An 11679-nucleotide genomic window follows, 5' to 3' on the forward strand; every position below is an offset into this window, starting at 1 on the left:
GTCTTTTGGTATCCAAGTTAAAAATAGAAGGGTCATTTTGTTGCTTTTTTTTCCCCTAAAATTTAAATCGTTTTTTGTTCCTCTTCTACATAAACCTCAACCACCACTCCTGAGTGGAGATGGGCAAAGGCTCTGGCCCCCTTTCCTCCAGTTTCTTAACAGCTGCTTTCTTATTGCTGCAACCAGGCTTCAATAGATGTGTGCCACTGCAAACTTCCCCAAAACGGCCTTTATAGATAATCCCTCAACATATTTTCTCTCTTTTCCAGTATGTGAGATCTAATAAGAAAATAAAAAGAAAAACCTGGCATTCTGTTAGAGCCAGAAGCCATCTCTGTATCTGAGCCATCATCTGACTAGTTACTGTAACAAGGAGATTGAGCTGGGGAGGCACTTGAAGTGGTACTGTGAGCATTGAAATTGTGACCTTTAAATTACTTCTGCAGTTTGCTGATCTGATTGCTTTTTTATCGTATTTCCAGATAGAGTTTCCCCTTTCATTGGTTTCAATGTAGTCTTAAAATTATTATTATTATTATTTTACTGATTGATTTTAGAGAGAGAGGAAGGGAGAGAGAATGAGAGAGATAGAGATATGTGTTGTTCCACTTTTTTATACATTCATTGGTTGATTCCTGTATGTGCCCCAACCAGAAATCGAACCTGCAACCCTGGAGCATAGGGATGATGCTCCAACCAACTAAGCTACCTGGTCAGTGACTCAATGTAGTCTTTAAACTGGGTCCTGCCCATGCATCTACTACATGCTTCTAGGTTTGTTTGGGGTGTGTGTGTGTGTGTGTGTGTGTGTGTGTGTGTGTGTGTGTGTGTGTATGTGTTTAATCCTGCCAGCAATTTCGTTTATCTTTTCATAAGCAGGACACAGGCATTATAGATGTCTCCTGAAGGAGTCTCATGCAACTCAAAACAGTTCTCATAGCATTTACTGACAGTGAATCAGGAACTGGAGGACTTAGCTCTGCAAATACAGCATCCCTCTATATTTTGGGAACATCTTTCGCTTGTGAAAACCAAACATCTTTGCTTCTGGACAATAGTCTTCCAAAAGCAGCCATTCCCCATGCAATAATGTTCCCAAGGTGTGAAGTGCACTCCAGGCAAACCACCCACCCCTTCAATTGCTCCCTCCTTCTCAACTGCCTTGTCTAGAAAGATTGCTTCTGCAGTTCTCAAAATAAAGACATTTTAAACCAAGACTAAGAAAATTTCCTTCACACAGACCCTGCAGAAAGAAGAAATATAAACCCAGTAGGAAAGGCTAGAATGCAAGAATCAATGATGAACAAATAAGTTAGTAGACACATTAGTAAATCTAAGTAAATATTGACCAAAAATTTATTAATTTTTAGAGGATAAACATAGGGTGAAAGTAGAGCATTGCATAGCAATCAACTGAAAATGAAAGACAGGATTCAGAGTTAAAACATTTTAAGGTACTTACATTGAATATACAATGTTAAAAATTTTCAGCTATAACTTTTAATATTTTAAGGAAAACATCTTAAGCAAATATGCAAAAAAGAAAGTGAATAGTTATGATGAAAGACCCCCCCCCCAAAAAAAAGCAAAATAAGTGTTACTGGTTATGCACATAAAATTGTCCTCATTTGAATATGAAAAATTGGGCACTAATTTATTCTTTGTACCAGACCACTGACCATAAAGCACCACTTTTGCCACTATGGTCCCCCAACCATAAATTATTATTCATCTATGGGAAAAACTTTGAGAGCTGTTGTTCTTCATTCTTATAAAACTCTAGGAAAGATAGATATTAAAATGTTAGTTGAAATCTCATACTTGGGGTTTTCAAACCAATGAATCAATTATCAATAATTATTTGCACAAAACTCTATTTTCTGTGGGGAATACAAAATAAAAAATCACAGTCCCCATCATCTGGTAGTTTACAACCTGATTAGGGAGAAGCAAGCTATATAAACCCACCTGAGAATAAACAGTGGGGTAGAAGACAGCAAATAGTAAGAGCCTTGGATTGTATAAATATTACAGTTAAGTGCAAGTGGGGTCCCTTCCAAGCAGGATGAGTTGGAAGGCTTTAACTGAATATGTGAAATTTGATCTGGGCTGTAAGAGAGGTAGAATTTCATTAGATAAAATGGGAATAAGCCTGAGCAAAAGCAACACAATATACAAAGGTGTAGGAGCCAAAAAAGAAGACATTTTTAAGAAATGTTAATGTAAAAAAAAAAACATTGAAACCTGTAAAGAATTTTTGTGAGTTTATTTGAGCCAAACTGTCGACATATACCGGGAAGCAGTACCTCAACGAATTGAAATAGTGCTCCGGAGAATGGCGGGTTACATTTGTATTTATGCATTGCAATCAAAGAAGAGAGGTAGGTGGGTTACATGAAATTCATTGGTGATAGATTAAGGAGGTGGGATAAAGCAAAGCAGGGGAAACCCCTGGGATTGGATAAAAAGTAAAATGATGGACACATACTTAGGTGGGTGCAGGAACAATTAACATGATAATGAATGAATTTGTGGTATCTGTCCTGGTGCCCAGCACATTAGGTTGTGTGCCAAGGGATCCAGAAAAAGGGAAGTTACAAGTTACCCAGACATTTCAAGGGTATGTTATCATAGATGCAAAAAGACAGATAGGCTCAGTTAAGGTAAAGGTTGACCTTGTCAGTGAAGATACCAGCCTAGGACGTAACTGCCCACCATAACTGCTTTTAGTTAAAGTTTAATTTCAGACCATCCTTTGTGGTTACTTTAGGTCTCTGAGTTTGCAAGACTGCCATGCAGGCCTCCCCTGAGCTTGTCAGGTCAGCATGTGGCCCCTTTCGTCCACAGAAAAAAGGCTAAGCATTGTGGGAAATATTGAGAGAAATCATTGAATGAATCATAACACAGACTGAAATCCTCAGAAGTAAGAAATAATTTAAAGTATTTTAATTTGGCACTTCAAAAATACAACTAAAAGACAAAACGGACATCATCCAGAACCACAGGAAGGCTGGCTGAGTGGAAATTCTACAACTAGAAGGAAAGAGAAAAGCACACTGAGACTTAGAGGAGGTGTGGAAGTAAAGTGCAGAGGTACGAAGGCGCACGCCGAAAGGGCTGGCAGCTGAGGACGCAGCGCACATGGGGAGGGCTGGAAACTGAGGACTTGGTTGTCTTTTTCAATCGGGAGGGAGTCTCAAGCTCCAGACTGCTCTGAAATCCGGTTCCAGGTGAGTCTCTGGGGACCCAGACTCATACGGGGAGAAACTGGACTGTCTGGCATCAGGCAGAACTCGAGGGCAGCTTTCTCTCAGAGGTGCTTGCAGTGATTACCGGGACACTGAGATGCGGGGCCTCTTAGGGTAGGACTGGGGAGCAGCCATAGCTGCTTGCTCCGCCCTGTTGATCCCCTGAGACCCCGCCCCACCCAAGCTGTGGCAGAGGCTTTTGCATATGAAAGGCCTGGCCCTTTGCAACCTGAAAATTACCTAACAAACTGCAGCTGAATCAGAGAGACCCAGAACTTCCAAAAGAAGGTCCAAGGCCCCACAGCAGCTTGCATTGCTTCACAGCTGGGCCTCATCTGGGCACCTCCAAACCCCAAACAAAGAAGAGGAATCTCTCCATAGCTCCTGCTGGGTAGCCTCAGGCAGAGGCTAAATTAGCACCTCCTTAGAGATCCAAGTGCCAGTGTACCCAGTGGTCAGAGTGGGACCATCCAGATTACAACTCCTCAGATCCATAAGGGACACACTCAGGGGGCAGACTCAGAGAGCACCAAAGCCCCACTGAAGCAAGTCTTGCCCCAGAAGGGTGTCTCCAGCTCAGAAGTTCTCCCACCATAGACACAGCTGATTCTCACAGACAATTGGCCTGGAGGTCAATTCCTCCCAGTGATACCAACTACAATCAAGGCTTAACTACAACAAGACTGTGCACACAGCCCACAAAGGGGTGCACCAAGAGTGTCCACCTCAGGTAATTGGGGAGGCTGAGCCACTGGGCCCTATAGGACACCTAACACAGAGCCACTCTATCAACACAGGGAAGCATAAAAAATGTGGAGACAAAGAAACAAGTCACAAATGACAGAAATGGAGGAAAGCAAACGACTGGATATAGAGTTCAAAACCAAACTTATAAGGTTTTTCAAGAATTTTCTAGAACCCGCCGATAAATTTAGTGAGACCCTCAAGAAATCTAGTGAGACCGCCGATAAATTTAGTGAGACCCTCAAGAAATCTAGTGAGACCCTTGAGGTTATGAAAAAGGACCAACTAGAAATTAAGCATACATTGACTGAAATAAAGGATATTATGCAGAGTTCCAACAGCAGACTAGAGGATCGCAAGAATCAAGTCAAAGATTTGAAATGCGAAGAAGCAAAAATCACCCAACCGGAAAAACAAAAAGAAAAAAGAATCCAAAAATACGAAGATAGTGTAAGGAGTCTCTGGGACAACTTCAAGTGTACCAACATCCGAATTATGGGGGTGCCAGAAGAAGAGAGAGAGCAAGATATTGAAAAACTATTTGAAGAAATAATGACAGAAAACTTCCCCTACCTGGTGAAAGAAATAGACTTCCAAGTCCAGGAAGCGCAGAGAACCCCAAACAAAAGGAATCCAAAGAGAGCCACACCAAGACACATCATAATTAAAATGCCAAGAGCAAAAGACAAAGAAAGAATCTTAAAAGCAGCAAGAGAAAAACAATCAGTTACCTACAAGGGAGTACCCATACGACTGTCAGCTGATTTCTCAACAGAAACTTTGCAGGCCAGAAGGGAGTGGCAAGAAATATTCAAAGTGATGAATAGCAAGAACCTACAACCAAGATTACTTTACCCAGCAAAGCTATCATTCAGAATTGAAGGTCAGATAAAGAACTTCACAGATAAGAAAAAGCTAAAGTAGTTCATCACCACCAAACCAGTATTATATGAAATGCTGAAAGGTATCCTTTAAGAAGAGGAAGAAGAAGAAAGCCTGCTCTCTCTCTCTAATGGGAAAAAAATCTAAATAACCTGAATCTGTAAAATCTGAAATCTGCTGATTCTCTTTGTCTCCAGATGTATAAAGGCTACAGTTCTTTGTCTGAGCCTGACCCTTTCTAATTGGACCCTTTTTTAAACTTAGGACCCCCGTGCTTTCCTTGTTGGTCATTCTGCTACATAGTGTTAGTTTAAAAGTCTAAAACCCACGTGGCGCCCCCTTTTTCTCTCCCTCTTATCTTGCTGGTTGGAGTTGCTTTGATCTCCCAGCTGCTCAGGCCAAAGATACCTCTGTCCTTGGTTTATGGCTGTTTTAATTGCTCAGACCAGAAATGTTTCCATCTGCCTGGACCCCCCCCCCCCTTCCTGTGGCATTTCTCTATCCTCTGTACAAGTAAGGTAAGCATTTTGGCGTCTTCAAGCCCCCATCTATGCATTCCTCTCCCATGGGCCCTCTTTATCTCTAAGGCTCCCTAAACCTGCCTGTTTGGTCTCTAAAATTCTTTTCAATGATATTATAACATCTAACATTTATTAAGCAGTATTGTGTCAGTTATTGTACTAAGTGCCTTACATGCTATTTTAGTTCATGCCAGCTGCCATAATAGATAAACCCCGGAATCTCGGTGATTTAACAAAATAGAAGTTTATTTCTTACTCATATAAAGTCCAAAACAAGTGTTCCTAATAGGTATGAAACTCTCCACTAAGCCATGATTTGGGGACCACAGTTCTTTCCATTCTGGGACCACAATGGGAGATTTATGTGAGCTGAGCCTAGAAGTAGAATGCTTCTCTTCCTCTCACATTGGCCAGAATCCAGTCATATGGCAAACTAATTACAAGTGAGGATGAAAAATGTGATTTAGCTGCTTTTCCTTGAATAAAAAAGCAGTAGTTTGGTGAGCAATTTGCCAGTCGGTCACACATTTTTTCCCCTTTTAATTCTAACAACCCCATAAAACATGTCCTATAATTTGTACCACTTTATAGATAAGGAAACTAACATTTTTGATAAGCTAAATCCCTTGCCTAATATCTCAGTTAATGAATGGCAGAATTCAAACACAAACCTAGGCAATATAATTTAAAACCATATTACTTACCAAGTTAACTGCAATATGACTGAAGTTCATTACTGAAGAAGAATATTTAGGCTTTTTTTTTTTTTTAGTTATAAGAGAGGTGTGATGATTTTAGAATTGTAAGTAATCCAAACTCATCATTTTATTGATAAAGAAATTGAGATCTAGAAGCAGAATATCCTATTGAAGACCAAATCCTTGCTGCTCACGTACCATAAAATGTAAAGAACAATTTTGTAAGAAAATATAATCTTGAAAAACTAATAAGTTATGTCATCTTTTCTAAAAGTTAAGTCCCTCAAAGATGTGGCTTAATGCAGTTAAATCCAAGAATTAAGACTTATTTCTTAATTAAGTTTGTTTCCTCCCCACTCCCCCCCCCTTCATTTTTTGGTCCTTAAAAGGAAGCACAACACAGAGTAAGCCTGCCACCATGTGGCCTGGGCCAAAACTGATGTTTTAGTCCCATTTACTTTGCCTGTAGTTTATTTACTAACCTAGATTTGATAATGCCCGAAAAGAAAATCACATCCAGCTATGGCCAATTCTATAGGCTTCTGTACTTTTTAATTTCTTTTTAAAAATGTTCTAAGAGTTTATTTGAACCAAACTGATGACATACAGTAGGAAGCTAGATCTCAAGTGCTCCCAAGAATAACAGTTTTGCAGGTTCTCTTATGCATTTGAAATTTAGGAGGGAATTAAAGAAGATTACATGGAGATTGAAGAAAGTAAGGTGGGGATTGGATTACAGGATAGCTAGATTATTTGCTCTCTTGAGAGTAATTATGGTTTATTTCAAAGGTATGTTAACCTAGATGCACAGAAATGATGGACAGGCCCTAGTCGGTTTGGCACAGTGGATAGAGTGTCAGCCTGTGGACTCAAGGGTCCCGGATTCGATTCCGGCCAAGGGAACATGCCCTGGTTACAGACTCAATCCCCAGTAGGGGGCTTGCAGGAGGCAGCCAATCAATGATTCTCTCTCATTGATGTTTCTATTTCTCATTCTCCCTTCCTCTCTGAAATCAATAAAGAAATATATTTTAAAAAATGATGGACAAGGCTTGCTTAAGGCAAAGATAAACCTTTTAGTAAAGAATTTATATGCCTGAGACCCGCCTGGTTAAAAATTTATGATCAGAACACCCTATGAGGCTACTTTCCACAGAACCACCCATCCTTTTTTTTGTATGGTTAATCCTCACCCAAGGATATTTTTCCATTGATTTTTAGAGAGAATGGAATGGGGAGTGGAGGTTGGGGAGACAAAGAAAGAGAAACATCGATGTGAGAGAGACACCTCGATTGGTTGCCTTCTGCATGTGCCCTGACCGGGGCCAGGGATTGAACCTGCCTGCAATCGAGGTACATGCTCTTGGCAGGACTCAAACCCGAGACCCTTCAGTCCACGGGTGGATGCTCTATCCACTGAGCCAAACCGGTTAGCCCCTCCCTGTTTTACTCACAGTCTCCTCTTTTGGTCATAAATCAATCCAAAGAATGCATTGATGACCAACCCTTTGGTCAGATAGTGTGGTCTCACAGTACTAGGAAGGCTCATTTATAAGAAGTCTCACTATAATAGTGGATTAAAAATGGTGGTGGAGTAAGTGGAAGCTACACTGACACCACCAGGACCAAACTGGAAATACAACTGAAATACAAACATACCATTCTGAAAAATCAACTAAAGACTAGCAAGGACAGAAAGCAGAGACCGCATAGCAGTGGTTCTCAACCTGTGGGTCGCGACCCCTTTGGGGGTCGAACAACCCTTTCACAGGGGTCGCCTAAGACCATCAGAAAACACATATATAATTACATATTGTTTTTGTGGTTAATCACTATGCTTTAATTATGTTCAATTTATAACAATGAAATTGGGGGTCACCACAACATGAGGAACTGTATTAAAGGGTCTCGGCATAAGGAAGGTTGAGAACCACTGGCATAGAGATTGGTAGGAAGAGTGGAGGTGAGAAAGGTTTGGCCAGGCTCCCACAGACAGCAGCTTAAGTTCTGAAGAGATACCTCAGCTGTGGGGGGTTTCCACTGAGAACTCTGGGATCTAAACCCCAAGTTGGGCTCTCCATCCCAGGGCACCAGAACTGAGAAAGGTGCCTGCAAAACACCTGGCTATGAAAAGCAGCAGGGTTGCTACCTGCCAGTCAGAGATGGCTGGAAATGTAGGCACCCTCAATAGAATAGAACAAAGACATCAGAAATCGACCCAAGCCATTACACTCAATTAATATTTGACAAAGTAGGCAAGAATATACAATGGAGTTAAGACAGTCTCTTCAATAAATGGTGTTGGGAAAATTGGACAGATATATGCAAAAAAAAAATGAAACTAGACCACCAACTTACACCATACACAAGAATAAACACAAAATGGATAAAATACTTAAATGTAAGTCGTGAAAACATAAAAATCCTAGAAGAAACTATAGGCAACAAAATCTCAGACATCTCTCGTAGCAATAAGTTTATGGATACATTTCCTAGGGCAAAGGAAACTAAGGAGAAAATAAACAAATGAGTACATTAAAATTAAAAGCTTCTGCATAGCAAAAGAAACCATCAACAAAATGAAAAGGGAGCCCACTGTATGGGAGAACATATTTGTCAATGATACATCTGATAAAGGTTTAATATCCAAAATATATAAGGAACTTATACAACTTAACAAAAGGAAGACAAATAATCCAATTAAAAAATGGGCAAAGGATCTAAATAGACAATTCTCCAAAGTGGACATTCAAATGACCAAGAGACATAAAAAAATGCTCAAAGTCACTGATCAACAGATATTTGCAAATTAAAACAACAATGAGGTATCACTTTGTACCTGTCAGAATGGCTACCATCAACAAATGACAAGTGCTGGCAAGGATGTGGAGAAAAGGGAACCCTAGCACACTGCTGGTGGGAATGCAGACTGGCACAGCCATTATGGAAAACAGTGTGGAGTTTCCTCAAAAAATTAAATATGGAACTGCCATTTGACCAAGTGATCCCACTTCTAGGAACCCATAAAACCAATCAGAAAGAATGTATGCACCCCTATGTTCAAAGAAGCACAATTTACAATAGCTAAGATCTGGAAACAGCCCAAGTACCCAGCAGTAGATGAGTGGATAAAAAAGCTGTGGTACATTTACACCATGGAATACTATGCAGCAGTGAAAAAGAAGGATTTCTTACCCTTTGAGTCAGCATGAAGGGACCTGGAGAGTATTATGCTGAGCAAAATAAGCCAGTCAGAGAAAGACAAGTATCACATGATCTCACTCATATGTGGAATCTGATGAACAAAAAAGACCCAGAAACATAGAAGCAAGAACAGACTGTGGAGTCTCAGATGGAAGGCGGAGGAGGGTGGGTGGGTGGGAAGAAATCAACCAAAGAACTTGTATGAATATATGCATAACTCGTGGGCACAGACAATAGGGTGGTGAAGTCCTGGGGTAGAAGGGGTCAGTTGGGGGAAAAAGAGGACATATGTAATACTTTCAACAATAAACATTTAATGAAAAAATATCAGTATAAACAATGTTCTTTTTAAAAATATTTTTATTGATTTCAGAGAGGAAGGGAGAGAGAGAAAGAAACATCAATGATTCATCACTGATCAGCTGCCTCCTGCACATCCCTCACCGGAGACCAAGCCTGCAACCCAGGCATGTGCCCCTGACTGGAATCGAACCCGGGACCGTTCAGTCCGCAGTCTGACACTCTACCCACTGAGCCAAACCAGCTAGGCAACAATGTTCTTATTGACCATTGAGGATGGGGCAATACTGTAACCATGGGATATGAATTGCAGCCAAATTTTCTCAAAAAGGGAAGGGCAGGTAAATGGATCATTTCTATCCTGTGAACTATCATGATCTGAGTTTTACTACTGTCTCATTTTTCATATTTGGTATCTAGTATAACATATGAAAAGGATCTTGCACGTTATTTTATATATCTTCTTTAGCTTGGCAAGTCAAGTTCCAAATGACCTTCCCCTTTTAAAATAAGGACAGTCATATTTAATACCTCAAAAAATTGGGTTGACACCTAAATGACATCGTAGGTTGATCCATTTATGTAAATCCTTCTTTTGAAGCTGTAAGAGACCAATTAAATGTGCTTTCCATTATTTTTGCCTAGTTTCATAGCCGGCTTTTTCTAATGGTGAGTACAAAAGATTAGAGGCATCAGGGGATCCTCATCTTGGCGGTCGTAGCTACATAAATAGAAGGCTGACTATCATGGGGCTTGTTGGCCTCAGAGGCATGACTCCCCCTGCTAATGCTGAGATCTGTGGAGTCTTCAGAAACTTCTAGGGAAAAGCAGCCCTTACCTGCAGGTCTCTGGAGGAGCTAAATGCAGTGAAATCCCTGTAGGACTGCTCTACACACTGGAGGAAGTTTTTCCTCAGGTAACCCCACAGAGACTCTTGGTTACCTAAGAATACCCAGGCAAGGGCCAGCAAGAGCTCACCTGATCCATGGGATCTGTGACTCTTTCCAAGGCACAGGCCCTTTCTCGGGCCCCTCTTTGGGGTGAACCCATTTGGGGGCACCCTGCCCTTCCTGTTGGGGCTCCGCCGACTTCTCCAGAGCCAGCTGCACTACTGCACTGGATAATTCTCCGCACCCATCTCTGTCACTCTGATTTTGGATGTCTGAACAGCTGTTGTCACCCCACTGGCTATTTGGGATGGGGAAGCAAGTGTCCTTTCTTTTTTGGAGCTAACGAGAGTTCCGTCTCTCATTTAACCAGCAAATAATTTGTTCATATTCTCAGTAAGCAATCCAATTAAAAAGCCGAGATTAAAAGCAGGGGGATAAATGGTGATGGAAGGAGACTCAATTTGGGGTGGTGAACACAATACAATATACAGTTGATGTATTATATAACCATACACCTGAAACCTATCTAATTTTATTACCCAATGTCACACCAATAAATTCAACTTTAAAAAAAGAAAAGAATTGGAAAAACAAAATAAAAGCAGTAAACCATTTTTTCCCTTTCCCTGGGTTAATTCAACCCTTATCCACCTCAAGGGTTTTCTAAGGACAGCTCAGAAAAAGTCATGGCCTGCTACTTGAAGCAGAATTCTGAGAGAAACTCACCCAAGTTCACCTGATGCAAAGCAGGGAGCCAGTGGGGCACAATGGGCCCGTGCTTGTACCTAGCACCACTGGGTCCAGATATGTAGGGTAGTCCTGGGTGGATTTTTTTTTTTAGAATCCTGGCATATTGTGTCAAATAAATGTCAACAATAAAATTTCAAACTGCTGCCCTGGCTGGTTGCTCAGTGGTTAGAGCATCTGTCCATGCACCAAAGGGTCACCAGTTTGATTCCCAGTCAAGGGCATGTACCTGGGTTGCAAGCCCTGGTGGGGGCATGCACGGAAGGAAACCAATAGATGTTCCCCTTTTGCATTAATGTTTCTCTCTCTCCCCCCACCTCCCTTCCTTCCTCCCACTCTCTCTAAAAAATAATCAATGGCCTGGCCAGTGTGGCTCAGTGGTTGAGTGTTGGGTTCCAGCCCCAGCAGGTCCAGGGGTTCCCAAAGGTGTGGATGGAGTCAGCAA

The 11679-nt window shown here is 41.2% G+C and overlaps 1 pseudogene; it reads right to left on the reverse strand.

The window, feature by feature from the left end:
- Window positions 1-85: 85 nt before the first annotated feature.
- Window positions 86-1039, reverse strand: LOC102426970 (annotated as a pseudogene).
- Window positions 1040-11679: the final 10640 nt, after the last annotated feature.

This window comes from Myotis lucifugus, unplaced genomic scaffold (genome assembly GCF_000147115.1).
Source record: "Myotis lucifugus unplaced genomic scaffold, Myoluc2.0 scaffold_7, whole genome shotgun sequence".
Taxonomy (NCBI): Eukaryota; Metazoa; Chordata; class Mammalia; order Chiroptera; family Vespertilionidae; genus Myotis; species Myotis lucifugus.